The 24,080-nt window shown below is 50.1% G+C and overlaps 1 long non-coding RNA gene across 1 annotated transcript; it reads right to left on the reverse strand.

Annotated features, from left to right (window-relative positions):
- Positions 1-8,679: 8,679 nt before the first annotated feature.
- On the reverse strand, positions 8,680-22,607 carry LOC144298872 (uncharacterized). Its single transcript, XR_013365745.1, has 4 exons — positions 22,481-22,607; positions 22,058-22,133; positions 17,720-18,048; positions 8,680-12,196 (listed from the first exon to the last, which is right to left on the reverse strand). It is a non-coding gene; the product is annotated as an uncharacterized LOC144298872 (long non-coding RNA).
- Between the last annotated feature and the right edge of the window lie 1,473 nt (positions 22,608-24,080).

Raw genomic sequence — 24,080 nt, forward strand, 5'->3', positions numbered from 1 at the left:
TCTCTGCATCGTCACTAACGAGGTGGCCGACTGCCCTGTCTTTGTCGGCTGGTTGGTTGAGTGTGGCTCACCTGCCTCTAAACTGCAGTCCGCCTCACCCCTGCCACACGGAAGCTTAGGCTTCTCGGAGAATGCACAGGTCTGAGTTTTCAGGGCACCTGCTAACTCCCCTGTTATTCTGACAGTCAGGTAACCTGAGAATCCCAGCCCCTAATCTCTGACCCCACACCAGGTGAGTGCTCGTCAGGCTGCCTGTGAGAATGTCCTAGAACCAGGGAGCAGTTTTCTCCTTTACCTGGAGGTAGGTTCCTCTACCTTGTTGTTGTTTTTTTTTTCTTATCGAGTTTGTAATTAATATTCCATTTTATTCCAATTTTGTCTCAGGACTAATTCCCATCACAGGAAAAAGAGAACAACATGGGAACAGGAGAGAAGAAAGGAAGAAACACCAAACAGGTGACCACCGAGAACTGTTTTTGCTTTTTTTGGACTCGCTAGGGCGCCAGGGGCCACTTGCATTGCTGGGGGTTGCTGGTGATTCCAGTGTGTGTTCACTGTGCTATTAAGGAATTCAGGACTCATATTGAGAATAAAAATAAGTGGATGGAAGAAACTCATAAGGGGTGTTAAGTGTAGATATGAACAAGGTCCTCAGCTGCGAGGTACGCTACCTGGGATGGACAAACGGAGGGAGGGTGTGTTAAGTAAGTAAAGTAAAGTAAAGTGAGTAAGTAAGGGTGAGAGAGACAGAGTGTCACAGGAATGGATGGAAGTTGGAAGGAAACCTTGGAGATGCACAGGACCCTGGTCATGCCACCTTGAGAGGACTAGTGTGTCATCCCTAACACTCTGGTCCCATGTGTCCTGGATCCAAGATGTAGACATCAGATCTGTGGCTTCCCAGGTACAGCTGTGTGCCGATGTCTTCTCCCCACCTCTGTCCATAGTCAAAGGTGTGTTGGGCCCAGGCACCTCCCGGGTGCCGAGTCCCCTTGCTCACCCTCAGTTCTGGTCCTTACAACCACACGGTCATCAGGGGAGGGGATGATGGACAGGGAGAGAGGGCAAGGGGTGAAGTCTCGCAGGGTCGGTGATGCATCATTCCCCCACATCCCCTCAGTGCGAGCAGAGCAGACACTTGATCAAAGTATTTGAAGGAAAGAATGAACAGTGGTAACCACATGGGTTTTCCCGGGGCTACTCCTGTTCGTAAAGACCTACCACTGTTGTCTCCATTAGGCCGATTTGGGGTTTGAAGAATACAGTGCCAGCCTGCCTGTGGGTACTTCTGGCCCCAACACTATCGAGCTGTTGGATGTGGGCAAATGGGTTAACCTGTACCTCTCAGGTGTGAAGTGGGTCTGATGGCATGTCTCATGGAACTGTTGCAGGTGGTGAGGCTCCGTGAGGGTGGGTCATGAGCCTTGCAGGTGGACATGCCATACTGCCCCTGTGCCCTGAAATTATGATCTAATCAGAATATGAAGACCTACACGTGTGAAAAGTGACACCATACATGCTTAGGTCATCTTTTTTTTTTCCCCCAAAATGTTTATTTATTTGAAAGAGAGAGAGTGTGTGAGCAGAGAGAGAGGGAGAGTCTCAAGCAGACTCCCTGCTGAGCATGGACCCTGACGTGGGCTCAGTTCCAGGACCCTGAGATCATGACCTGAGGGGAAGCCAAGAGTTGGGTGTTTGACCTACTGAGCCACCCAGGCATCCTGGTTATGTCATTTTCTAAACGTGTAGAGGAACGTCCAGAAGAAACATGCCTGCTGATGGGTGGATGAGGGAAAGAAACCTGAATTTTTAAACTTAGGATGTCTCGCACCTTGCATCAGTAACCTTACTGATTATATTTTCTTTTAAAGAGACACTGTCTTAGGGGTGCCTGAGTGGCTCAGTTGGTTAAGCCTCCAACTCTTGGTCTGGGCTCAGGTCATGATCTCAGGGTCGTGACATCAAGCCCGCACTGGGCTCCGTGCTGGGCAGAGAGTCTGCTTGGGATTCTCTCTCCTTCTCTCTCTTCCCCTCCCAACCTTTAAAAATAAATAAATAAAGAGGTGTCATCTTAAAATAAAAAATATCCCAATCGAGGCGCACTTTACAAAATACGTGGGCAGGATTTGACGGTACCGTCAAGGCCATCAACAGGGACTATATGAGGAGCTGTCACCGCCAACAGGAGTCCCAGAAAACAGGACGCCTGAACGTGATGTGGCGTCCTGGGCAGGACATTAGGGAGGAAAGGAAACAGGAATCAAGGGTGGACTTTGGTTAGTACTCACGGGTCTGCAGTGGCCCATCATCAGGACCCGTGTGCTGTGCTGAGGCAGCACGTTAGCCGAAGGGAGAGCGGGCCTGTGGCACACGGAGCTCCCCGCACCGTCTTTGCGCCTTCTCCTAAATCCAAATCTCTTCCAAAATGTAAACATTCATGCCCACAAAATGGAAAACAAGATTTCTGTTATCTATTGAAAAGGTAAATCCACCAGCCAGGCGATGTTATAGGAGGTTTTGAGGCCACACTGGGTCGGGAAATCATATCAGAATGCATGTCTCCATAATCTGAAGGTGATGTGTGTGTTCACAGGGGCGAAGGGAGGAGGGCCGGCGCTCTGGTTTCCTGTTGCTGCTGTGACAGGTGACTGCACACTCGGTGGCCCGGACACACACGGGGCTGTAGGTCAGGAGCCCGGCGTCCATCCGCCAAGCTGAGATCAAGGGGTCGGCAGAGCAGCATCCCTTCTGCAGGCTCTCGGGGGAATCTCCGTCTCGGCTTCCCCAGCTTCCGCAGGCCACCCGCATTCCTCCGCTCGTGGCCCCTTCCTGTGTCTTCAAAGCCAGCAGTAGTGTCTTCCCATCCCTCTGACTCTGGACCTCTTGTCTCCCTCTGCCTAAGGACCTTGGTATGACGTCTTGGCCACCCCCATAATCCAAGTTAGGCTCCCCTCTCAAGATCCTCGATCGCATCTGCAAAGCCGCGTTGCCCTGGGAGGTGACATACTCGTAGGCTTCAGGGATGAGGTTGTGGGTGCCTTTTTGGGGAGCCATCAAGCTGCCTGTCTCAGCTGGCAAAGTCTCTCCTCTACCCTGTGATTTCATGCAGAGATCAGTGTGGCATTGGGAAAATTTCCTCCCTGTCTGGACCTCAGTTTATTCATCTGTAAAATACAGTTTCCTTAGCTTCCTCTCTCAGCTCTGGGATTTCTCCTGTAAAGATATTGGTTTGGAGCAGTATTTGAAGGCTGTGTTACAGGCCCCCCTGAGGTCAGGAAGGTGGGGCACTGTTTGACCCACAGGGGTTTGTGAACCATGACTTGATTCTCTTACCAGATGCACCAAATGACTATTATTTGGGTGATTTTCATTTTTTAACAAAATTTATTCATTTGAGAGAGAGAGAGAAAGAGCATGAGCAGGGGGAGGGGCAGAGAGAGAGGGAGACAAGCAGGGTCTCAGCTGGGCAGGGAGCCCGATGGGGGACTCAATCCCAGGACCCTGAGATCATGACCTGAGCCGAAGGCAGGCCCTTAACCAACTGAGTCACCTAGGATCCCAGTGATTTTCGTTTTTGTAGTTGCTCTTTTGTACATGAGCCCTTTCAAACAGAAACTTGGTTATGGTAATGAAAAACATGACATATTTTGAAAATTTCCCAGCAGTGCCTTCTGGTGCTTTCTTCTAGGGCGGAGGCTAGAATTGGCCTTTGGCTCAGAAAATCCAGAGGTCTGGGTGCAAACACAGCTCCATGTCTCACCGGCCAGGAGAGGCTGGACTAGTCTCAGAACTTCTCTGAGGCTCAGTTTCTTGCTCTGTAAAATGGGAAAAATACTAAGTGTACCCACTTCATAGGGTTTTTGTAAAGAACCAGCAAGAGAATGCAGTAAAAGTGCCTGGCATGAAGTACAGTGAACCCACAGAATTGCTCCTGGATATGTGTTCACTGCTCACACACTTTTTAAAAGAAAACTCTCGGGGTGCCCGAGTTGCTCAGCCAGTTGAGCACCTGGCTTGGGCTCAGGTGGTGATCCCAGGGCCCCAGGATGGAGCCCCATGTCAGGCTCCCCGCCCAATGGGAAGCTGTTTCTCCCTCTCCTCCCCACTCATGGTCTCTCACTCTCTCTCTCTCTCTCTCTTAAATAAATAAATAAATAAATAAATAAATAAATAAATAAATAAAATCTTTTTAAAAAATTAAAAAAAAAAAAGAAAGAAAGAAAGAAAACTCTCTCCTACTGCCAGGCTTCAATAGTTCTAACTGATAAGCCAATATTTGCCTTAGCATCGAGCACCCCTTTCCCTGCAAAGAAACATCAGAGCTCCTCAGTCGGGCCATCATGCTCAGAACTGAGGTTTAAGAGTAAGACAAAAACAAAGACAGCAACAACAAGAAAAATCCCCAAATCCCCAGCCAAAAAGGACCCATGAGGTGTTTTTCCTGCGGGATATGACTGACGCCACCCAACAAGGAACCCCCACATATGGAAGCAGCAGCATCCACCAGGAGGGTGCTGTGAGTTTTATTTTTGTTGTTAAATTTTTATTTATTTATGATAGTCACACATAGAGAGAGAGAGAGGCAGAGACACAGGCAGAGGGAGAAGCAGGCTCCATGCACCGGGAGCCCGACGTGGGATTTGATCCCGGGTCTCCAGGATCGCGCCCTGGGCCAAAGGCAGGCGCTAAACCGCTGCGCCACCCAGGGATCCCCATGCTGTGAGTTTTAAATTGCTGAAGGAGGCTTTTATTTAGACAGAAGGAGAAAGAAACTTTTCTCTTTCTATGTATGCGTCTGGTGTTTTAGAGTCCCTTTTCAGCACTAGTTTAGTGTATCCACAGATTTTGATGTGTTGTATTTTCATTTCGATTCAGTGCAAGTATTTTTTCTTTTAAAGTTAATTCTACACCCGACTGCCCAACGTGAGGCTTGAACTCACGACCCTGAGATCAAGAGGTGCATGCTCTACTGACTGAGCCAGCCAGGCACTCCAGAAGGAAAAAAGAAAGGAAGGATGGGGAACCAGTACTGCTCTTCTTTCCCTTTATGATGCCCCTTAAGTGTGGGCTCAGCTCATAATGAAAACCCCAAAGTGAGAGGCTGAGGGGCCACCGGGATGGCTTTGTCGGTGGCTTTGAACATGGGGCCGGACTTGCTGCTTCCACGTTCCAGCTCTGGCCACTTCCTTGCTGTGTGACCTTGGGCGAGTGGCTATGCCTCTCTGGGCTTCCATTTCTTTATAAGGGATAGGAATCATGTCTACCTTATGGGATGCTCTGATGATGAAGTAGGTGAATTTATGGAATCTGCTTACTTGGCCTGATGCCTGGTACATAAATCGTGTTTGTTTTTTTTTTAAGATTTATTTATTTATTTTAGAGAGGGAGAGAGAGCACGCGTGTGTGAGATGGGGGAGGAGTGGAAGGAGAGGGAGAGAAAGAGAATCTCAAGCAGACTCCCCAACAGGTGGGAGGGGAGGGTCCCACGACCCTGAGATCATGACCCGAGAAATCAAGAGCCAGATCCTCAACTGAGCCACCCAGGCACCCCTAAACCGTGCTTTTAGAATGTTAGCTGTTGGCTGATATTTTTCCTTTTACATGACAGTTGGCTTAGCGCACTGGGCTTTTATCACCACGAAGACAGATGCTTAGTTTAAATAAACGGAAGGAGATGCGGGTAGTAGGAGGGAGGAGTCATAAGCAGGTGAGTCACCAAGAAGAAAATTCCAGAGTCGAAACACTGTAAAAAAGATGTCCCGCCCCCTGGATATCTGGGAAATGCTCATCAAACACCCCAAAGGTGTCAGTTTTCACCCTTATTTTGGGTGAAATGGCAATATTTTAACATACTGCTAACATTCTGTGCCGGGGAGAGTACAGGGAGGTGGACGCCCTCACAGGCTGTGGGCAGCACCCCGAGAAAGCAACACAGTGATGAGGACCCCGCTGCAACATGGGCTTCTCCTCGCGTGTTGTGTGACCTGACGAGCGGGTCCCCGCAGCATTGTCGGAGCAGAACCCAGACAGAGCCCGGACATCAGGGTGCCTGGGTGGCTCAGTCAGTCAAGCGTCTGACTCTTGATCTCAGCTCAGGTCTTGATCACAGAGTCATGAGTTCAAGTCCTGCATTGGGCTGGCTGTGGAGCCTACTCAAAAAAAAAATTAATGGGATCATCAGAACCCCAAGTATTAGTAATAACAGGTGATATTGATGGACTCTCTGTACCAAATGCTGCCGTGGAAGTTCTCTGTGTGTGTGACTTGTGTTTGCTGCCGCTCGTGAACCGAAAATCACCTATCTGATTAAAGGTGAGCAAATGAAGGTGCTGTGGGGTCACCCGGGATGTTGAGTTCACGCGTGGCAACTTGGATTTGAATTCACCGTGCGACTCCAGAACCTGAGCTCTAAAGCAACCTCTTGGCCCTGGAAAATGTGGCGTACTGAGCAAAGAAAGTTGCAAGAAAGGGGCTATCACAACCCAGTGTTCAGTGACTGACACAAAATGAGGTGGCCCGCCCCCCCCCCACTGCTCCCCAAACTCTTCTCCCTCCTTCATTTTTCTTCAGAGTACTCACCACACACAGAGCGTGCACACACACCCCCACGTACGTGCACACACACGCGGGCACACAGAATCCGTGGGGTGCTCACCGTCCCTCCGTGGTCATTGGAATGCGAGCTTCAGGAGAGGCCTGTGCCACCGTGGGCCGCCCACACAGAGGGATGTTATGGGGGCGACCAGGAGGCACCGGGTGACCGTGCTGGATGAATGAATGAGCGCATGGCCTTCACCTTAATCCTGAAAGCATTCGGCCACCAAGGGGGTTGTTGCGTTGGGGCCCGGAGCTCCGTAGCCTGCTCATGGTGACCGATGTGGCGGTCAGAGTGGGTTGGAAGGTCCTCGGGGCAGCTTGAGCCTCCAAACCCTGCATCTGGGAGGACGACGTGCCCGCAACTGCCCCACCGCTTCTCTCACCCTATCAACCCAGCACTTGCAATGAACTGGACAGCGATTTAATAAATCTGGAAGCTAAATTTCTTTTGGCGGCAGCAGAGACGACTGTTGGCAGCTCCTGGCTGCGTAAATTAAAACAACAAGCTGTTTTTAAAAATAACATTTTTAAACATGCGTACACTTGAATTAACATCCAGCCTGGAACCCCACAGAACTCAGAGAAGCTGGCTGTGTGCCCCATAAATACCCCTCACTCCTCTGTTATGGGGACGGCCCCCACTGGCCTTTCCAAGGTGTTCTAGAAAGAACAGTGTTTGAAGGGGCTCGAACTCAGGACCCCAGGAGCAAGAGTTGCACACTCTACCAGCCGAGCCGGCCAGGCACCCCAAGATAGAGCGGGGTTATGAGGCCAGGGTCTGCCTCCGGCACCTCATCCTAATCTGGATTGGACACGGCAAGTTACCCCCACAGCCCTTGCAGCCAGGACTCCCAGCACAATCACTGCAAAACCGCTTTCTCTTAAAAATACAAAATGTTAGCTGCAGCTGCAGTTAATTTGCTTCTGATGAGTCTAACCTTTCCTTCTCTGAGGAAGTTGTTTAGCAGGAGGGGAAAATGCGGTCACAATATTGTTTTATGACTGTTTATCTTTAGAGTCCAAGTGATACTGATTGCAAATATTTATGCGCATTTTTAAAAAATCTCGGTTAATGTTTGGAATGCATTTTTTTTTAAAAGAGTGAAATCAGATTTCAGGTGGATTTAGCAATCTGGGACGATTTCAAAGTAATAACCAAGCTTCCTCTACTGGCCCCCTGGCCCATTAATTGCCTAAATTAGGCAAACATGATCAAAATACAGAATATTACCATGCTGTTTGGCTTTGGAAGGCTTGTCTTGGTTGTAAATGTACATTATTAATGACTAGTCTAGAAATCTAAGTCTTGGCTTATATTACATTAAGGAAAAGACCTCCGAATGAGAAAACTTTGTAATTCTCTTAGAAATGCTGCTTTCCTGTTAGAGAAATGATTAGCTAAGTGTCCGAGGCAAAGCTCTAGATGTAATTTCTCTACCTACCAAGTAGCCACCACGGGGGGTCGGGCCTGAACCAGCTACCCTGTGTCTTCTAATTGCTTCCTTCTCTCCAAAGGTAACTGCTTGTGGATCTGCTGTACAGTTAAGTTCCTTGGCCTCTGAAGAAGACATTGGGAAGGGCAAGGGGATCTCTTTGGCTTTAAGGTCAGAAAGATCTGGGATCAAATCCCAATTTTGCCAGTTACGCTGAGGCCATGAGTAAAGTGATTTAACTTCTCAAACTCTGTATCCTCTTTTGTAAAATAGGAGGATGTGATACTTAGTACTCTGTTGGTTGCCGAGTGGCTTAATGAAAGGAAAGGATATTTATTGACTCAAGGAAATGGGAAACTCAGGGACAGCTTCAGGCTAGGCTGCATCCAGGGGTATCCGTGATGTCATCAGGCAGGCAATGCTCTCCATTCCCCTCATTTTACATCTCTGACCATTTGTTTCTCACTGGGCACTGGCCTCTGTTTGAGAGGAGAGACTTATCTACCACCCTCTTAGTTTCTGTGACAGGAGCCCTTGAATTGAACTGACAAAGGACAGATTCGCAGGAGGTAAAGTGCACCAATTTTATTTTATCTTAATATTTTTACACTGCATGGAGGGCTTCGTAGAAAGACGAGAAAACCCCTAAAAAAGCAGTTATGTCTGAGAGGTTGTATCTCATGTTAACGAAGAACATTCAGTTGTGGAGATGAGTCAAGACAAAGGGAAAAGGAGGTTGGTGTCGGGGCAGGAAATGGTGGGAAAGTGACAAAGAAACACACAGGGGGAAACTGATGAAAGACAGGGTTGCTCTGGTAGGCTTGTTTGTAAGGATTAATCTCTGTGCCGATTCCTTGTCTCCGGTGATAAGGATGCTCTCCTCTTGCTGGTACAGGGACGGAATCTTCTTCATGAACACTTATGGCTGCTCCCAGGTGGAAAGGAGGTGGTCAAAGGGCCCATCTTACTTCTCTTCTTTTCCAGTTGCCATCAGCTCAAAGTAATCAGTGCGCCAACGTGACCTATTTTGGGGTGGCAGGCTCTGATCCGTTCCACCTCCCGCCTTCCCCACCGTGGGCAGACTTGTCCTGCACACGTGGGACATGTTGCTAAGGGGGTCCTCATTTTACCTCCCTCCAGCACCATGATGCTCAAGGCAAAGACACTTTCTCTTTTTCCTTCAGCTCCAAAGGGAAGCATGGAGGAAATGAGGAAACCACTTTGACTGGCCGGCTCGCACGATAGGCCCTCCTTGGCCTGTGTCTAAGTCAGGGAGGGCCACTCCTGGTCAGATGTGGGTCCTGGGACTTGGTATCAGTCAACGCTGATGGACAGCCCCACCATCCTCACATGGCTACCGTAGGCTGAGGTCAGAACCGCTCTCTCAGGAAAGTGGGGGAGGGTGGGAGATGTACCCACAGGACCTGCCCTGCAGTATTGACTCAAACAACGTCGATTGAACACCTGCCGTGAGCCATGAAGCACACTGGCACAGAGGGTCCCGGGATGAGCACCACAGACAAGCTCTCCGTCCTTGTAGAGCTTTCATGGGGTGCAGGGCGTGGAAGGGAGATGGGAACAGGTGTGTAAGGTCATTTCAGATGGTGATGTAGCAGCAAACAGGCCGATGCCGCAAGACTCGGGGTGAGGGGTGTTGTGGGGGGAGCTGTGGCCACTGCAAGTTCAACCGTTGGGATTGAAGCCAATATCTGACCCGATATGTACCTGCTGAGGATAAGGGGAGAAAGAGCTGCAATGCTTAGAAGAAAGAGTTCCTGCAGGAAACAGAATGGCAAGTGCAGAAAACCTGGGACTCTGATGGCCTTGGGCCACCCGGGGCACAGAAAGTGGGCTCGGGGGAACCAAAAGGGGAGAAAGGACTGGCAAGGGAAGAGTGAGGCCACGGTGTAGCCTTTGGGCCACGAGAAGAGATTTGGAGTCTGCTTTCAGTGCATTGGGAAGCAGATGTTGGTGGCTTTTCAACAGGTGTGTGTGCATGTGTGTGTGTGTGTGTGTGTGTGCAGGTGTGATGTGATCTTACTCATCAGTTGAGCGGCTCATGGAGCTTGGCCTGTGGGACTGTGCGGCAGAGAGATTTCTCCAATAGGTATTATCCCTTCTTGTTAGGAAGCAAGCACTGAGGTTCGACCTGGCACACACGGCCACCAGCAATCCAGACCACATTTCCCAAGCCCCAATTCTGAGTTCTGGCCAATGGGATGTAGGTGGGAGCATGGCATGGCCTCCGAGAACTGTCCTTAAACAGGGCGATCATGCCCTTTACCTCTCCTTCTCTCTTCCTGTTGGCAATGACTGGAGTTCAGGCAACACTTTGGGGCCAAGAAGTGTTAACTCACGAGCAGAGGACGGCTGGCCAATTAGAAGAGACCTGGGCTCCTGGTGACCACCACAAAGCCACCCTATTTGTCCCAGATTGCTTTCCTCTGGAAAGGCAAAAATGGCCTTGTAGGCCGTACAGGCTTCTATTATTCGGAGATTTCTATTATTTGCGGTCACACCTGATTGCACCTAATCGAGGGGACGAGCATGGAAGCAGAAAGACCAGTTTGGAGGTGAGTGTTACTGCAGGCAAGAGGCGATGCGGCTGGAACTAGGCAGAGGAGCAGTGGAAATGTCTTTTTGAGTAGACCATTTGGAGGGGTTGCGGGTAGATTGGATGTGACAGCTGAGGGACAATGAGGATTCAGTGATAATCCTTTTTTTTTTTTTTTTTTTTTTTTTTACAAGAAACACTGGATGGGCTGGGTTGCCACTGATAGAGCTGAGGAGGCTTGGGGGAAGCATGGGAAAAAAAGGCAAAGGGGATACTCAAAAATAGCAATTCTTAAAATTGTGGCTCATCCCTGCCCCCCACAGATTACCTAGAAAATATTGACACATTAATTCACTCATCAGAGATCTGTTGAGCACCTCCTACGTGGCAAGCGCTATGCCACACACAGGGGGCAGGAAGGGGGACGCAGCAGACCTGGCCCTGCCCCCCGTAGGAGTTAGCACCGGAGCATCTCCTTCCAGTGCTCGGACCCTGGGGGCGTTTCTAAAATGACTTGTGACGCTGGGCAAGTCTCTCCACCTCACCACATCACAGTCTTACTTTTCAGAATATGCATCTATAATGAGGGCATCTGCTTCCCAGGGCTGCAAAAGGCAGGTGCTTAAAATGGCAAGCAGTGGTATTACCAGCCTATTCTCCAGGTGTGAAGAAAATAGAATTTCAGAGTCTTTGCAAGGGCCTGGGACTAACAGGACAGGATATCTGAGATCTGGAAGGTTCCAGTGCAGGCTTAGGGCACCACACAGCAGACCCTAGTGTCACAGGTGTGGCCTGTCCGGGGCATGCCCTCGGGGCTGGAGGCCCAGCCAGGTCCAATGCAGCCCTATTTCTGAGGCAAGTACCTGACTGGACACATTTGATTGATTGGTCCAGAGGCAGGCACCTGACCCAAGCTGGGCCAATCAGAATCTCTTTGGTGGGATTGCAGAGGGAGCGGGAAGGCCCACCTGGAGGTTCCGGGTTTGCAATTTGTGAGCTCTCAGTAGAGAGAAAGCACTTTTTCCAGCCAAGAGACAATTAACTAACCAGGGTCGAAGCGTGCACACCTCTGGTTCTGAGGCCATGGAGTTAGTAATCTGCCTTAGCATTCCACTTCTTGTGCTGCCCAGTCCAGATTCTTCTTTCCCCATGGGGGAGGAGGCCCCATCTCCCCTGGATCGCCTGTTCTAGCCTTGGGTCCAGGGAAGCCGGAGCCACCGTGCTGGGCAGCCTGGAGCACTTGGGCAGGAAGGCTTCTTGGGGGTGGGGCTGGTCCACCCACCCTGGTCCACCACCCAGGTCAAACAGTGGGTGATCTTACTTGCGAGAAGCTGCCTTCAGATTAATCTGCATCGGAATGGACTGCCCAGGCAGAGACGGACAGTGATTCCCCGCTTGCACACACTTAGAAGAAATGCAGTGAACGAAACTGAATGGACCAGATCTGTGCCCCGGGCCCCAGCCCCTCCACCGGAGTCCACCAGTCTCCTGGATTCTGCAGCTCCTGGATGAATTGTCATCACTTCCTAAATCACAGAGTGCGGTTTCTGAAATTGTCTGCATAAACGGCAAAAATCTAACAGATGTGTGCTTGGCATCTAAGTCAATTGGGCTGTTGAGAAAGAAAAAAGGATAATTAAAAGGGGCTTATGTTTAAACCTAGAGAATCCTAGTGAGAATATTAATATAAACCACGGCTGAGTGCTGGCCATGGACAAAGCTCTTCATCATCTGATTTAATTTTCCTGGAGACCCCAGAGCCAGGGACCATGATTGTCCCCATTTTACAGGAGAGAAGCGTGAGGCCTCCAGGGGAGCGGCTTGTGGAGCCCGCCGGTAAACCAGGTCTCAAAGACTCTACATCTGGGCTCTGAAATATCTCACACTGCAGCTTCTTCATCTACAGCCTCACGTTCTCTTTAAAAGATGTCCACACCGTAGTTGATCATTTCCTTTGTAAATGTGGCAAGTGACAAGACAGGTGGTGTTTCATCCTCACACGTGAAGAAGGGAGCAATGACCTCGTGAACATGGCCTTCCAGCCAGGTAATCGCACCTTCACAGCTCTCCCCTTCTGCCCAGAGTCGGCTTCTGGCTTGTTTTGTTTTGTTTTTTAAGTTTTTTGTTTTAATTATTTATTCATGAGAGACACAGAGGAAGAGGCAGAGACATAGGCAGAGGGAGAAGCAGGCTCCCTGTGGGGACCCTGATGCAGGACTCGATCCCAGGACCCTGGGAACACACCCTGAGCCAAAGGCAGATGCTATACCCCTGAGCCCCCCAAGTGCTTCTGGAGGGGGGTTCAGGGCCACATTGGTGCCCAGAGAAGATCGGCATCTTTCCCTACAACCGGCCTGCGCTCCAACAAAGGACAGGTTTTATTTCTAAAGAGTGACTGCAGATTGACCAAAAAGGAGAAAGACAGAAGAAAGAAGAGAGAGGAGAAGGAGAAGGAAAGCAAGAGCTGGCTGGCCTGGGATAGAAAATACTCTCTGGACACTGAAAGGCATTCTGCGTCGTTTTGAAGACCATTCTTTGAAATAAAAGAATCGACTTGTCTGCTTAATGCAGCCCTATGTTGATTTCTCTTGATGACACTCGTGGCAAATGGTCTTGTTCAAAAATTACAGCCTGTCTGAACCTGATACAGAAGAGCCTTGGTGGTGGGACTGTCCACCGATAATTGGAAACAGGAGCTCTGCATGCCGCTTTCTGCTGAGAATGGGGAAGCAAAGGCAAGCCTGTTCGGGGAGGACCTGTGACAAGCCAGCCAGGCTGGGTCTGCTTTCTTTTTTTTTTTTTTTTTAAGATCTTATTTATTTATTCATGAGACACACAGAGAGAGAGAGGCAGAGACCCAGGCAGAGGGAGAAGCAGGCTCCACGCAGCGAGCCCGACGCGGGACTCGATCCCGGGACTCCAAGATCACGCCCTGAGCGGAAGGTGGCGCTAAACCGTTGAGCCACCCAGGGATCCCCTGGGTCTGCTTTCCAAGCCAGGGTTTCACCCCCGTGGATGTCATCTCCTCCGTCTGTGGGGCAGGTCCGAGACGCAGCACGGCGAGGCTCTCAGGCTCCTCGACTGCCAAGTGGGGTCACGGCACTCCTGCGTCCAAGTGCAGCAGGGCAGGGGATGACACCCTGGGGCCGGCACCCCGCCTGTGGGACACGCTCCGTATTTGAGAGTCATTGCTGTTATTTTTCTGACCATGTGACCAATGTGACTCCATAACCAGAAAAAAGAGTGAAACATGGAAAAATCTTTTGGTGATGATGTGCGGTCCTTTGTTAGCATCTCTTTGGGGGATGTGTTAGGTCCAGCTTATTTAAAATATGGGGCTGTGTCCCTCCCTCCAGAGATGCCTGTGTCCTACTCCCCATGGCCTGGGAGTGTTCGCTTTACTCAGCCCAGGGAGGTCAAAGTTGCCAATGGGAACCAGGTTGTTAATCAGCTGACTTGAAAATAGAGAGATGCTCCTGGATTGGCTTGGGTGGGCCCGGTGTGCACACAGGTGTCCCGGAAGGGGAGGAGAGAGGCAGCCGAGTCACATGATTGGATTATGAAGTAATGATCAGAAAGGGGGTGGTGGTGTTGGCTTTGACGTTGGAGGAAGGCACCGCCCTCCAAGGAACGCAGAAAGCCTCTAGGAGCTGGATTCTTCTCCGGAGTCTGCGGACGGAACACAGCGCCCTGTCGACACCTGGATGATAGAGAGCCCAGTGAGACATGCTTTGGACTTCTGGCTTCTAGGACTGTAACTTAATAAATCTGTGTTGTTTTAAAGCCACTCCACTTCTAGTAATTTGTCAGGGCAGCCAGAGTCGTAGGATATGGTCGTCTGGGGCACTGGGCGAGTTGATTCTTTTCCAGGTGCCGAGCACACCTACTTGCAGCTCTTGGAACGTGACGTGACAGCTAGTTGGTGCCCGTTTGGCTCCAACATTGAACCAGAAACAAAGAACGACGACAACAACAAAAACTCCCACCCTTTTGTAAAGCGGGAAATTGGTTCCTTGGAAAAGAGAATGAATTCGAACGTAAAAAGTCTGCGCTTCGTTTAGAATTGTGCAAGCACGCTATCCCAACACGCTCCCTCCATTAACATCCGTGGGAGCTGGTGCGTATACAGGAGGACGTATCGTCTCTTAGTTTACATTTCAAATTCGAGCACAGGCTGTCAAAGGTAAATCACACAGTTCCATGAGCTGGCATTCTTCGAAAGATCAATTATGCACTGACATCTCCTCGCATGGAAGCGCGGGATTATTTACAGCCACCACGCAAGGTTGAGACGTGGTGAGAATCTGGCCCTAAGCACAATGCAGAAATTCATATTCAGATGGCTGAGAAATTAAGGCAGTTCTGGGAGCTCTCTGGGTTGTTAGGGTGTCTGTCGTTGGCTTCCGATGTCGCACAGCGACCCGTGGCATGGTGGAGCGGCCCACACCTGAGAGCTTCCCTTCGAGGCTCTTCCTCTCTCCCTTCGAGGCTCTACCGTCAGCTTTCCAGAAGTTACCCACTGCCAACCTCCTTCTCGGGCTGAAGGGCTAGAGGCTTGAAGGGGCCTTCCCAACGGTCGACCCCAACATCTGTCAGGAGGGAGGCATCTCATCAACAACAGAGTCCGCGTGATGGCTTGCAAACAGTCTGTGCTGGCTTAGGACACACGAGGCATAAATTAGATCATAACGGAGTGCTTTGCTGACAGCGCGTGATGACAGGTGTTGTGAATAAGTTGGCACAGGGGCCACTGCCCTACAGAGTAATTGTCAGTCATGGCCACCGCTCCACCCCTCTCCCACCAGTGGGGACCGTGTGACTAGCCAGGAGGAAGGCCCTATTCACCTTGTCTGGGATGGGAATTGGCACCTCCCCGTCTCATGCTCAAGGGTGACATCGCAGCCCCTTGGGGTCATCGCCTGTCCCAACTGTGGTTGGGCTGGAGTGCGTCTTAGGGGTGAAGCCAGCACCCACGTGCCCATGTAGGTAGTGCTCCTCGCCTGTCCTGGCACACGTGTTGAGGGCGACATGAAAGTAGAGACATCCCAAGACTGAACAAAAACCCTGCAGCAAATAAAATATAAGTGATATTTCAAAAACAAAAGGTATCGCCATGGCCGTCCTGGGCAGTTTCAGAACTTTGTTGGACTTCCTTGTATTCGTGTCATAGTTGATCGGATAAGGATGGGGATCACGTAGAGTGGGAGCACCCGAATCCTTAGGGCTTCTTAGAATGTTTTCTGGGGCTGAGAAACCCCAACCCAGACCCTCCGTCGCCTCGGTCTTGTAGCCAGGTTGGCTCTCTCCCTGGGAGACTCTTGGTACTCTGTTCCTTCTCCCAGCCTGGCTTCAGGGCTGGCTTTTCACTTGGCTGCTTTTCTGATCTCCCACTTCAGGGCCCGCTGAAAAGCCCTTGGAGGACATCCTGGTTCAAATTAGCCTGCATCACGGCCTGCGCCAGCTCTGTCCTGCTCGTTTCCTCCAGGACACTTGTCACGATCCGAAATGATCTTGGTTGAGTCTGTGAGTTCACTGTGTCTCGCAGGAGGAATGAACACGCCTTGAGGGCAGGGAGCCCACCCGGCTAGTTCACCATGCCAGCCCCCGAAGCCCCCGGCTGCCACCTGGTGCAAAGTATAGGGTGCGTGGGGGCCTTTGAGGAGTGAAACGAATGGATATGGAAATCAAGCATGCCCATGTGCCCTCGGCATCTTCTGTCCCCATCCCCAGTGGACTCTCCGCGCTCAGAGTCTTCACAGCGCAATGACCCAGGAAGCGTTGTGACAGCTGTCACAGAGTGTTACTGTCACGGCGGGCCAGGTTTCACCCTGGGCCACACAGAAGCCCAGCAGCCCAGCCCTCGACATGTCATGTGGCAGCGGGGGGGCCAGTCCGGCTACCGGGGTGCCACCTCTGCGTGGTCGGGAGAGCAGGTCAAGACGGCTGGCAGAGGCTGTCCCTGTCACTGGCTCCCCCACCTTTCCTCCCAGCCCACAGCTGATCTGGGACAACTGGAGTGAACTGAGAGGGCCAAGCGTGGGCAGTTTTCAAGCCACGGGCATTTGCACACTGCCCTGCAGCTTGACAAACAGGTCTTGTCTGCGGCGGCCTCGGGACCTGGCCAGCTCTGCCTCCACCCCAGGCAGCCGGGGAAGCGGCCTTCAGCCCCACGCTGCTGCTGCGGCCCGGGTTGCGGTGCCGGGCGATGTGCGGCAGGTGTTGCTCAAATGATTTGTCTTTTTGTTCACACCCCATGCAAGTAGCTCTTCTCACTGTCCCCATGTTACAGACTAAGAATGGAGGGTAGCCTGGGTGGCCCAGTGGTTTAGCACCTGCCTTTGGCCCAGGGCGTGATCCTGGAGACCCAGGATCCAGAGCCTGCTTCTCCCTCTGCCTCATTCTCTCTCTCTCTCTCTCTCTCTCTCTCTCTGTCATGAATAAATAAATAAAATCTTTAAAAACAAAAAATAAGAATGGAGCCTTGGAGAGATCAAGAGGCTTGAGGACGGTCACAGAGGTACAAGTGGCAGGGACGTGAGGGAAAGGTTTAAATCCAGGATTAAAAGTAAGTCAATCGGAAAAGGACAAACCTTATATGGTCTCATTCATTTGGGGAATATAAAAAATAGTGAAAGGGAATGAAGGGGAAAGGAGAGAAAATGAGTGGGAAATATCAGAAAGGGAGACAGAACATGACAGACTCCTAACTCTGGGAAACTCTGGGTGGTGGAAAGGGAGGTAGGCAGGAGGTGGGGGTGACTAGGTGATGGGCACTGAGGGGGGCACCTGATGGAATGAGCACTGGGTGTTATGCTATATGTTGGCAAACTGAACTCCAATAAAAGATAAAAATAAAAATGAAAATAAAATAAAAATAAAACTGCCTCCTGGAGGCCTGGGAAGTTCTGGAGGAGGGGGAAATAGCCCCCCTTTCAGATATCCATAGATGGTTTTGCAGAAGACACCTAGGGGGGAAAGAATTTTCTCATTTCAAGCTGGAGCTCCGTATTTTACAGCCTCAGTGCAGAAGGGGAGGGAGGAGTGATTTGGGGCTGGGGACGCCCCAGACTTGGGGCTGCTAAAGCAGAGCCTGGTTCTGTGCACCAGGTGTGCGGCTGTCAGGCAGGCACCGCACCTGAGCGCAAAGCCAAGCTGTCTTGCCTCCAAATGTCCCTCCCCAGATACGGAAGCAGGAGGGTTTGGCACAGGAGACGCTGTTATCATCGCAGACCTCCAGGTTCTGGTTCAGAATACTTCTTCGGATCTTTGTGTTGAAAGCGTGTAGATAGGAGCCGCTTTACCTCTCCCTCCCACCTAAGTGGAGTGTGGGGGCGTCTTCCGAGAGGAGAGGATGTTGCCCACAGACCTGCTTGCTGAGACCGTCCACAGGTTAAAGGCGATAGTGCATATGCAGCGCCATCCAGCAGAAACATCTTTGGAGGCACAGATGTAAAGCTGCATTTTCTGGTAAAAAGTAACAACAGAACCCGGTGACATTAACTTGTTCTTTTATTGTGGTTAAAAAACCTTATAACATTAAATTTACGATCTTAACTATTTATATAGTTACTTAGGTGTCTAGTTCAGTAACTTTAACTATATTCACACTGTTACATAAATAATATAAAATTATATAGCTGGATGTTTTACTTTTTTCTCTTACTGCGTCCTTAAAATCCCGTGTGTATTTTTTGCACTCGGCGCACATCTCAGATCAGGCACTACATTTTCGATAAAAATACTTAATCTCTATATAGATTTTTACAAATCTACGGTGGAGAAAGCAGATTCACACACCTCAGGAGTTCCAAGCATACTTAGAGTCTTCCAATACATCGTCAGTTTTTAGATGGAAATTAATTGAAATTAAATAAAGTAAGAAAAGATACAGCTCCCCTGTCGCACAAGCTCCATGTCAAGAGCTCAATAGTCACGTGTGGCTGGTGCCTACCGTGTTGGACAGTGCAGGTCAAGAATTTCTAGAAAGTGCTTTGTAAGCGGTAGCGTTTCTTGTCCTTTGGAATAGCACAAAGAGAGGAAGTGGGAAGTCTCTCGCCCTTGACCCCAGCAATGACCACGCTCATCCCAGCTGATGGCTCCTGTCCCATCGTCACACAGCCCAGGGCGGGCCCATCCCATTCTGGACAAGACAAATCCTTCTCAGCTGGGCTCTCCCTCTCCCCTTGGCACTTACTCCAGAGCTTTCGGCATGGGGCCGCAGACCCAAGTTAATTAGGAGATTGGACCGGGAGGGGGAGAAAAGACTCAGACTGAAAATTAAGAATCACCCTGCTTATTTTATCACTGGAAGATCATTTCAACAACTTCCTCCAGGAAATTGCAAAGGGAAGTCATTATCCAAAAAAAGAGGGGGAGACGCAGGTCCACGTGAAGCCCAGATGCAGCGCCAGCTCAGGGCAGGCTGGGGCGGGGGGTGGGCTGGGGGGGGGCGGGGTGGGGGTGGGGGGCAGGGCCGGGTGTTTACTGGGTCATTTAACCAGGGTCTTATTTTCTGAAGTTTCCTTTTCCACGATTATTTGTTGACCTTAATTGTTGCCATGCCCATGAGATGCGGCCCTGAACTTCCTCCTGCAGCCCGGCACTGGGGTCAGGGCGGGCTCCCTCTAATTGCCTGTGTCCTGCCTTTCCCCCCGGGTCTCCAGGGCAGGCCCATTCCCACATATGCTTCCAGAACCATCTTAATAGACGGGCAGCAGCGCCCAGCTGACGACATATGTTTAGCTGCTTGCCGGGGTCGGCCAAGCGTGCAATATCACGTTACATGAATGGGAAGGTCAGTCCCAAACAAGCTGCTTTTTACAAGCGCTGGCTTAAGGATTTGCTGCTAAATAGGGCTTACATGTAGGGGGTGAGTGGGTAATGGGCTTCTTGTGGAGCCCTGTTCTCTGTCTGCCTTTTGCATTGATTAGAAAGTTTTTGGTCTCCCAGGACAACGCTGCTCCGTTAAAAAACGCCTTTCCAGCCACTGGGGTTCCTGGACCTAGGTCAGCATCTGTGCTCCGAGCAGGGAAAATGTGGGTTCGGGTCTCCTGGTGTCTGGGCCTGGGGTGTGCTGGGGGAGCCGCGGTCCTCTGCTCGCTCACAGATGCAGTTATGCTCTATTAACCCTGCGCAGCCCCGGGGCAGATGGGCAAAGCCGAGCCAGAGAAAGCCGGAGCTTGCGGCTCCTCTCACCTGGCCCCGCTCCAGGAGGGATGATGGACGGGCACACGCCGGGCCGTCCCTCGGCTGGGGGGCCCTACAGCTCCCCTGGCCCACGAGATATGCATGCACAAACTCCACTCCTGGGCTCATCGGAGGGGACACTCAAGGCCCGCCCTGAACCTGAGCGACCAGTCAAAGGCCTGGAGACTATTCCAGACAGAAATGAAAATGGCATTCGGGGTCCCTTCTCCATAATGGTGAAGACGAGGGCATTTACTGAGCACTTTCTCCATCCTGCGCTGTCCACAGGGCGCTACTCGGAGGAACTAATTTAATCCTCCCGATGGTCAGTGAAGCCCGCCCCCTGCCTAGGCCTGGCCCACCATAGGACCGGGAATAGCGGCAGAACAGAAATCACTCACCGGAGTCACTCCTCTCTTCTTCCCTCACTCCCTGCCTCTGTGCCTTCTTTCCCTCCTTTTTTTCCTTCTTTTTAAAAAATTTTTTTATTTACTTTTATTTTTTTAAATTTTATTTATTTATTCATGAGAGACACAGGCAGAGAGAGAAGCAGGCTCCACGCAGGGAGCCCGATGCGGGATTCGATCCCGGGCCTCCAGGATCACACCCTGGGCTGAGGGTGGCGCTAAACCACTGAGCCACCGGGGCTGCCCATCTTTCCTTTCTTTTTGATTATAAAAGTGGCTTTTAAAAAAAGCTAATGGCACAAAAATGAAGAAGACATAAAAGTGTCCCAAACCTATTCCTTGTTCCTCTCTTCACGCTGCTCACCATTTGGGGAGTGTCCTGTGTGCACATGCTGTTTTTAGTAATAAGTCATTCGTTCAACAAACATTTACTGAGTATTCAGTAGGCATCAGGGATTGTGCAGTGGATGTAGATAGCGCTAACTGACATTTGGGGCCAAATATTTCTCAGTGCTGGGGGGCCGTCCTGTGCATCGTAGGGTACTTAGCAGTATTCCTGCTCTCTACCCCCGAGACTCCAGTAACATCCAGCTCTCAGTTGCAATAACTGTCTGCAGACATTGTCACATGTCCCCTGGGAGCCAAGATCACCCTGCGGAGAGCCACTGGGCAGGACGGCTCTTTCCCTTAGCAATGCCTCGGGGCATCCTGACGCCCCACCACATTCCTACTTCCCTCTTCTGTATCAGATTCCAGAGTACCGGGGTGTCCGAACTTCCTGAGCAAGCTTCCTGGTCATAAATAGACATTCTGGGCTGTTTCCGATTTTTACCCCATCCTCATCAACGCCAGGACGACCCTCCTTGTTCATACCTACACCGTATCCACACATTCAAGTATTGCAAGGGACGGATTCTTTCAAGCAAAATTGCTGAATCAAAGATGTCAGCATTAACATATTTGCTACAAAATGCTAACATCTACTCTGAAAAGAGGATTGTGGCAACGTGCCCCCACGCCGAGGGTCCCACTTGCTGCTGGGGATGGAAGCTGTCGGCCGGATTGTTCAGAAGAGAGGATGTTGAACACGTTAGGACAAAGAGATTACGTTGTGCTTCATTCAGAGGGGTCCTTGGGTCTTTTGTTTATTATATTTTGCTATTAACATTTGTTTTAAACTAAATAAACCTAACTACTTGAAGTAGCAATTCAAGTTTTCCAACATGGGCGTATGAAAGTTTAGTGTTCATGCTCTCAAAAAATTGGGTATTTTAGGGGCACCTGGGGGGCTCAGTGGGTGAAGCGTCTGTCTTTGGCTCAGGGCATGATCTCAGGGTCCTGGGATCAAGCCCAAAGTCAGGCTCCCTCCTCAGCGGGGAGTCTGCTTCTCCTTCTCCCTTTGCTCCTCTCCCAGCTCATGCTCTTTTGCTCTCAAATAAATAAATAAAATATTTTTAAAAAAAATTAGGCATTTAATAAACTTAATAAATAAAAGGGGGTAAATAAAATTAGGCATTTAATAAATTTAATAAATAAAAGGGGGATCTGTTTTAGTAACCCTGTTACAAGCTAGGGCTGCCTGACTGCTACAAACTCAGGAATCCTCTGCCATTCCCAAGTAGACACGAGCTCCAAGCCCCAGAGAGATGTGGACGCCCAGTATGTCACCTCCTCATCCAGAGACCTGAGCTCTCCAGGAGCCGTGGTGTCCTAAAGAGGAAGCACCCCAAGTCTACCCCCTTCACAGTCCCGCCAGGATCACCTGCTGAGAGTCTGGGGCCCCAGCCCTACTGAGGAACACCTGCCGGGGTCAGGTGCACTTTAACAGGGACCTTGACATTCCCACCCCATTTGGAGTATATTTTAAGAGGCTTACTTACTGTGCTTCTTCAGCCTCCGGGTTCCCCCTCCAGTTACAAAGCTCTGCTCAGCCTGATTTTTTCCCCCTGAATTAAACTAATTTGAGACAATACATTATTTTTCCTGCGTGAATAAAAACAGGCAAGAGAAAATCGCCTTTGTGGAACTGCAGCAGAACATCACTGCTGCCTGCTTGATAAGAATGGGAATCTCCAATCTTTAGAAATAGTTATTCCAATGATATACACTGATCGTCTATTTAAAACATTAAATGCTGTAAAAATTAAATGTAGCTAAATCCTGCATATGGCACAAAATTCCAAAGGTGCAGAAAAGTTACACTAATGTCCCCTCCATCTCTGTTCTCTGGTCACCCAGGAGCCCTCCCCAGAGGCCATCACTCTTACTATGGGGTGGGCCCATATGAAATTGTTCACATTTACCTGCGTGTTTGGCCAACAACAACAAAAAAATGGTAGTTTCTTATGATTCAATTTGTTCTAGGGATGCAAATGAGAACAAACATTCTTATTATCAAGGGAGTCCCAACCCAGTGGGAGACTGGTGGGGAGACCAACAGGTACCATATGATGTAATGTGGTTGTGACACAGCTGCATACACATGGTGAGAAGAGAGGCTTCCTCCAGGGGGAGGAGGGGCAGAGACATGAAGAATTAATTCTTGGGTGGGTCATATGACACCTGCTGTTCAGGGTTCATAAAATGAGACACAGTGTGCAAGTTTCCTGCTCTGCTGTGTGGATTGAAAGTGGAATCAGAAAAGGTCAGGATGTTAGATGTCCTGACAACCTAGCTGGACACGTGTGCTAAATAAGGCCCAGGATCATTCACTTCTTAAACTTACCAAGATCCTTCCTCCCCCAGGACCTTTGCACACAATGTTTCCCCCTCTGTAGAGAACCGTGCCACCCCACCTCCTCCCCCTATATCAAGGAGTGGTAAGCTTCTTGTCACTCTCTAGGTCTCTGTTTAAATGCCTCCCTCCCAGAGCATGCACATCTTTGCCTGAATGTTGTGGTCTGTATTCAGCATTGTTTGTTCCCTCCATGCACTTTTCACAATTGTAGTTATGCTATTATATTATTTCCCTTTTTCTCCCTACCTTCCCCAATAGAATCTAAGCCCCACCCACAAGGGTAGGGATAGTGTCGTGTGCACCATGTAACCTTGGGGGCCGAGGGTATCTGGTACTGAAACACGAGTGTTGGATGAAGTCACGAGTGAGCATATTAGTCACTGTCTATTCTTCATCTCATTTTACCTTCACATCAGATCTTCAAGGAATCGATGACCTCATGATTGCGTACCCATTCTTGGCGTACCCGTTCTCGTCACCCCACACCATACCCGCACACCCACACACAACTCTTCCTTTCTGGGGAGCTGGGTCCACCCTTTTGTGCTCAGGGACAGTGATGCCTCTCCAGCCCAGCCCAGGGTGTGAATGATGATGGTTCAAAATCAGTCATGGTAGTTCCATCCCTCTTCTCAATGACTGATACAAGCATTTGCACATGATGCAGCCGTGATAAATAAGATTTCAGAGGAGGCCTCCTGGGGCAGCTCTGCCCAAGCTGCACCTTTGGAGATGTGGAGTCTGACTCAGCACATCTGGGGTGGGACACAAGATCCTGCACATCTGATGAGCCCATGAGACGCTGACGTTGCCAGCAGGTGGGCCACACCTTGTCATGAAGTCTTAAGGAGTTTCAGGGAAAAGTTTCTTCCCCTATAGAAAGATACACAGGAAGAAAAGCTGTCTTTTCTGTTGTTGTGTGTTGCTTGGAGCTGAGCTGCAGTTGTGAGTGACCACAGCTGGATAACCTGGGACAAAACCAACATGTGGGGAAGGGCAGAGGAGAACATGAAAAGCCCAGAGGAAAAAAAAAAAAAAAAGAAAAAAGAAAAGCCCAGAGGACTGAGTGACATAGTGAAGTCTCTTAACCAATCTTGGAGTTGCTAGTGTAAGACAATAAATGCTGGTTTTAAAAAAGATTTTATTTATTTATAGGAGGGGGAGCA

Source organism: Canis aureus, chromosome 26 (assembly GCF_053574225.1).
Source record: "Canis aureus isolate CA01 chromosome 26, VMU_Caureus_v.1.0, whole genome shotgun sequence".
Lineage (NCBI taxonomy): Eukaryota > Metazoa > Chordata > Mammalia > Carnivora > Canidae > Canis > Canis aureus.